Source organism: Mus caroli, chromosome 1 (assembly GCF_900094665.2).
Source record: "Mus caroli chromosome 1, CAROLI_EIJ_v1.1, whole genome shotgun sequence".
Classification (NCBI taxonomy): Eukaryota; Metazoa; Chordata; class Mammalia; order Rodentia; family Muridae; genus Mus; species Mus caroli.
Genome location: NC_034570.1, coordinates 50,808,873 through 50,815,365, shown reverse-complemented (window position 1 = coordinate 50,815,365; position 6,493 = coordinate 50,808,873).

Below are 6,493 nucleotides of genomic sequence, written 5' to 3'. Positions count from 1 at the left end.
CTATCAGATCACCACAGACTAAGGCTGGTCTTAAATACCAGCAAAAACAATGAAAAGCACACATACACGTGGAAGCTGAACAACGTTCTACTCAATCATAACTTCAAGAAAGAAATTAAAGACTTTTTTAGAATTTAAAGAAAATGAAGACACATCATATCCAAACTTATGGGACACAAAGAAAGCATTAATAAGAGGAAAACACATAGCTCTAAGTACCTCCAAAAAGAAACTGAAGAGAGCTTACACTAGCACACCTGAAAGCTCTAGAACAAAAAGAAGCAAATACACCCAAGAAGAGTAGAGAGCAGGAAATAATCAAACTGGGGCTGAAATCAACAAAATAGAAACAAAAAGAACTAAACAAAGAATCAACAAAACCTGGAGCTGGCTCTTTGAGAATGTCAACAAGACAGATAAACGCTTAGCCAGACTAACCAGAGGGCACAGAAGATACAGTATCTAAATTAATAAAATCAGAAATGAAAAAGGATACATAACAACAAAATATATCTTAAAATAATTATTCTGTTTGTTGAATATTAACAGTTGAAAATCTTAAAATTATGTCCTACAAAAAGAAAAAGAAAAAGAAAGAGAAAGAGAAAAAGAAAAAGAAAAAGAAAAAGAAAAAGAAAAAGAAAAAGAAAAAGAAACATAAGGAGACATAAGGAGACATAAGATGTGTCTCTGAGGTTGTTCTGAAAAGGACTAAAAGGAGAAGAAAAAGAAGATGTACCCTGAACATGGGTGGTAACACCCTATGGGTTGAGAACCCAGGATGAAAAACAAGAGAGAAAAATAGAAATCCAGATGAGGGCCATCAATCCTCCCCCCCCCACCCCCCAGTCTCTGCCTGCTGACAGCAAACACTAGCTGCTTATTGCTTCTGCCAACAGGGCTTCATACTGTGTGTGCTGTATCCTTCTTTTGTTAAGTCACTTCTCATTGGGTATTTGGCCACAGCAATGATAAAAGGAATTCCCACAGGTAGGAAACCTTTAAGAGGTCTGAGGTCATTAAGCCATTGGGGGCAAGTCTGGGGGGGGGGAAGGGGGAGGGGATGGGGATAGGGACAGAGAGACTCCACCCATTTCCTCTTTCTCTTGTTCACTTCCTGGCCAGAAAACAGAGAGTTTGATAGGCTCCACACTCCACATGATATTACCATGCCTTATGGACCGATAAATCTAAAACTGGATGCCAAAATAAATGTTCTCTCACTTGAAGTTGATATTCTTAGGTGGTTGACATAGTAAGAGAAATCTAAGACAGAGCCTGTGAATAGGTGGTTTTCAGCATTGAAATCTTTGTGCCAATGTGAGGTGGGGCTTGTGTCATAACTAAATTCGATGGATGTATCATTGTTGTGACTAACTCGCCCCACACTGAGAATATTTAGAAATCTCTGGAACTCTGTATAGACCTGTGGGAAAGAAGGTAAGATTAAATGAAGGTTTTCTTGTGATAAGAACTATTTAGATCTGCTATCACAAGAGAACACAACGACGGACATCAGCATATCTTGAAATAAAACAGAATGGAGATTGTTTACTGGGCCAACAAAACCAGCCAATAGTCTGCTATGAAGGTCCCTCTGATCTCGACCCTTGCTTTCTTTCTCAGTGGAAGTCTGATTTTATTGAGCTAAGCAAAAATGTCCAAACAAAAAGATTGCAGTTTCTCAGAATAATCTTCCAAGTAGAAGTAGCCCACATGAACTAATTCTGGTCAATGAGATATAAATAGAAGTCTACTAGTTATTCAAAACAAACAAGGCATGTGCGGTGTCAAATCCCAGCATTCAGGAGGCAGAGGCAGGTGGATTTCTATGAGTACAAGGCCAAGTACTCTATGGTCTATGTAGTGAATTCTAGTCCAGCCAGAGTTAACGTGATAAGACTCTGTCTCAAAAGTAAATAAACGGGTTAGAGAGATCTTGTAGTAGCATTATTTTAGTAAATCCCAGTACGGGGTTGCTACCTGCCTCAATGCTTTATGTTCTCAAATTTAGCACACACACACACACACACACACACACACACACAGGAATGCACACACACTCCTTTATGCTTTAATATGCCTTATGCAGCACAAAAGCTAGTTAGCTGCCTAACCTCCATGCTTTTGGAATCTACCTCCCACCAATAATTCTGAGTTACGACTTACTAATTTCTATGTTCCATCTTGGCTGCTCTGAACTCCAATTAGTCAGCCTTCTGGGATGTTTTATGGCCCAGAGCCCAGGGTGCTCTCTTTGCTTCTCTACTGCATGGTGGCCTCTGTGTCTCTCCTCTCTCCACACTCTCCCCACATGCCAGATCTCCTCCTCCCAGTCCTAAGTCCAGGAATCCTAAAATCCCATATCTGTCCTCCCCAGATACTGGCTGCTGGTATCTTTATTTACCAGTCAGAACCAACTGAGGGCAAGTTCTCAGAAGCTATGTGATACAAACAGGTTTTTGAGGGAACCCAAATAGCATTTGAAAACAAGCAGCTACAAGATCTTTCAGAGGTTCTAAGTTCAATTCCCAGCAACTACATGGTGGTTCACAACCATCTGTAGTGGGATTTGGTGCCCACTTCTGTTATGTCTGAAGACAGTAACAGTACTCATATACATAAAATAAATAAAGAAATCTTTAACCAAAAAAAGTATATATATATATATATGTATATATATATATGAATTTTTCTTTAAAAAATCTGTTTTTCCCTTGTTGACAAAAGGCTAGAGTCAGCTGTCATGTTTGAGTCTTATTCACGTGTTCATTTTTCCAAACTAAAACTATAGGTGTGGTGTTTAAAGGTGGAACATCCTTCCTGCAAGGATGAAAATCTAACATGGCATAATGTTGAACAGAAAAGGGGGAGGAAGTACAATCCATGGTGATCATTCTAATGGCTACAGTGCTTGCTTTATTTGAAAAACACAAGACTTTACTTAAGCCACTATTAGTGGCTTTCTATTAAATGAAGCTAAAAGCAACCCCAATGGAATCAAAAGCCACCAAAGCTGGCTCATTGTCGGTACTGAAACGCTGTTAAGGGATAAATTATAACATCATGACTTTGCCTTGTGTGCTTGGGCAGTAGAGTTGATGGCAAAGCAGTGCTGCTGCGGGTCTGGCCTCGTTACTCTTCCTCTTCTCATTAGCTCGAGTTCCTGGATGCTGAGTGGTTACTGAGAAAGGCATTAACGATCACAGAGTGTGGACCCATTAAGGATTCTGGGTGGCTGAATACAGAGCTCCTTCAGGGTCTACACACTTACCATGAGAAGTCTGACCAGAACTCCGCAAGCAGCAAGCAAGCAGTCAAACAAACAAGCCAACCAACCAACCAACCAAGCAACCAAAAACAGTCCCTCTCAAGTTTTGTTAATTAACTCATAACCCCCCAAAGAGTGTACCCACATTTTTTCCTGTTATCTATGAAGTTTTTTGAGCTAATGATTTTATAGGAAAGGAAAAAATGTTGATTTCATTTTTTGTTTTAATTACCCACTCCTGGTTCCCTATGCAGCTTTATAAATAATTTTTTATTGAAACCATGTTTGTGATGAGTAACTCTTTAAAAATTTTTTCTCTTAAAAGCTTTTTGCCATTAATATTTCAGTTAATTAAAACTGCATTATGCCTTAATCCTTTGTAAATGCACAACAGAATAAATAGTGCACAATACTGGAGTCAGAAGGTTCTTTCGAATTGGATGACTAGGCTACAATTGGTGGCTTATTAATGTAAACCTGGTGGGGGGTAAGGCAGAGGACATTTTATGTTTGAATGTTTGCAAAAGAGATCATATTTACAAGGGCATTATTTTTTTTTCCTACTGAATTTCTAAATGTTACTATTAAAAGACAGAATATGTGCAGCACAAACATGTGTGTCCCAAGGGACAGTTCAAAAAGATTTCTAAGCGTGGAGTTTATAGAGGAATCTGAAGTCAAATTAATATCCCAGAGCCTGGGTAAAAACTCAGATTTGGAAATGCTTTCCCAGATTAAAAAGGAGTTTTGGTGTGGGGCTCCATATGGAAAACATGCATAATTTATTTAAAAGACCAAAGTAAAAGTGAATTCACAGTTCAAAATCTGGATAATTATGCTATAATTAAAGGACTAGTTTGTTTTGTTTTAAAATTATTGTCTTCAAAGTTTCCACCCAGCACCCATTGCTATTCAAGGATCCCAAAGCCTGCTGTATTTTAAGCTTACTTTTCACAGTCCTGCGAATCTTGTGTCTCACTCTCAAATGCAGTCAGACTCAATGAAGTGTTTCGTGTCCTCTTTCCTCTATAACCCAACAGTAGAAACATTCCTATCCTTTTTCTTATCATGATTCTGCACTTTGAGATTATAACTTAATAAGGGAAAAGAAAAACAATTGAACACAGAAGTGGATGATCACAGTCCGCTATTGGATGGATCACACGGCCCCCAATGGAGGAGCTAGAGAAATTACCCAAGGAGCTAAAGGGAACTGCAACCCTATAGGTGGAACAACAATATGAACTAACNGGTGGAACAACAATATGAACTAACCAGTACCCTGGAGCTCTTGTCTCTAGCTGCATATGTATCAAAAGATGGCCTAGTCGGCCATCACTGCAAAGAGAGGCCCATTGGACTTGCAAACTTTATATGCCCCAGTACAGGGGAACCCCAGGGCCAAAAAGTGGGAGTGGGTGGGTAGGGAATGGGCGGGTGGGTATGGGGGACTTTTGGGATAGCATTGAAAATGTAAACGAGGAAAATACCTAATAAAAAAATAAATTAAAAAAAAAAACAGTAGCAGCATAGCAGAGAAAAAAAAAAAAGAAAAGCAATTGACAGAGTTGACAGGTTTGATCAGCTACATAAACAACTGAGGCAGAGATAGGGCACTATGCATAATCATTTATTCAATATATATTTACTGGGCCACTTTCATATGTTGAATGTGATGGTTATACACTTCAAAGATTTACAGCCACAGGTTCCAAAATATTTCATTAATTATTCTTCCTATCATAAGACACATACTGTCTTCAGCAGAGTAGATCATCAACTCATTCCCCCTCTACACACACACACATTTTATTAAATCATAGTCAAACAAAACCTTGAGACTGTTATACAAAGAAGAAATATAATTTTTTCACAACAGCTAAAAATTCTGTGTAGTAGATTCCAAGGAATAAATATATATTGAATTCTTCCAAGACCATAATAATATATTCAAATTCAAAAGCTGATTTTGAGGATAAAATACCCAAGATGCAAGAAAGCAAAAAAATGTTTAAATTGTGGTAGCAACTAAATCTTTGTTTCCACATACCTATCTCTTCCTTATATATTTATATATATTATATTTCATATAATATAAATAATTTTATATAATATAAATAATATATTATTTAATTACAAGTTCTGGAATTACATAGCATTTCTTATATGTGATACTAAGCTATTCTACTAGATGTGCACTCAAATAAACTATATCTTGAAGGGACAATGCATACATTTTTGCTTTTGGCATAAATCCAATAGTTTCTTTTCAGAAAAATAAACCAAGGATGTATCTATTATTATGTGATTACATTCAATGAGATCTTATTTGACTAAAACACTAAGACTATTGCCTCCACCCACTGTCGAACTTGAGTACAGAAGTTTACTACTTAAGCAAAAACTTAGATCTTCATTCTTAGATCTTCATTCATTAGATGATCATTCTGATGCCAGGTGAACAAAACACAATACAAACTTAGCTCAGAAACAATGGTAACTCAATTGCTGGGTGTAACAACTAAAATTCTAATTTTGTAAGCCTTATTAAACCTAAATCCTCTATTGGCGACGCCATTGAAACTAGGAGATATTTGTAATTACATTTTGTCCTCATGTGATCCCCATCCAAAAAGACCCTCTCTCTCCCACCTACTCGAGCAGTGATTGGCTCCTTTATTCACTAGGAGCTGGTTCACAAGATGTCACCTCAGCGTGTGACTCATTCCTTATTCACAACCCCTCCCAGGAGAGAGGAATTAGCATCAAAATACAAGCAACCCCAGGGCTATCCATAACAATTATTAAGTTTTATTTCCAAAAAGATTCAATTTCATCCCCATCAGGTTTTGTAATTCTAATTTTTCCCAGTCTGTTATTAAAAATACTCAATAGGCTTCATTTATATTTTTCAGTAACTACACAATTAAATAATTTCATCATTTATTGTTTTTGTTTTAAAGGTTTATGTTATTATATGTGTCTGAGTGCCTTACCTGCATGTTTGTATGTGCACCATGTGTATGCTTAGTGCCTGTGAAAGTTAGCAGATGGTGTCAGGTCCCCTGGAGCCAACATGTGGGTGCTGGGAACTGAGCCCAAGTCCTCTTCAAGAGTGCTCTAAGGGCTGGTGAGATGGCTCAGTGGGTAAGAGCACCCGACTGCTCTTCCGAAGGTCCAGAGTTCAAATCCCAGCAACCACATGGTGGCTCACAACCATCC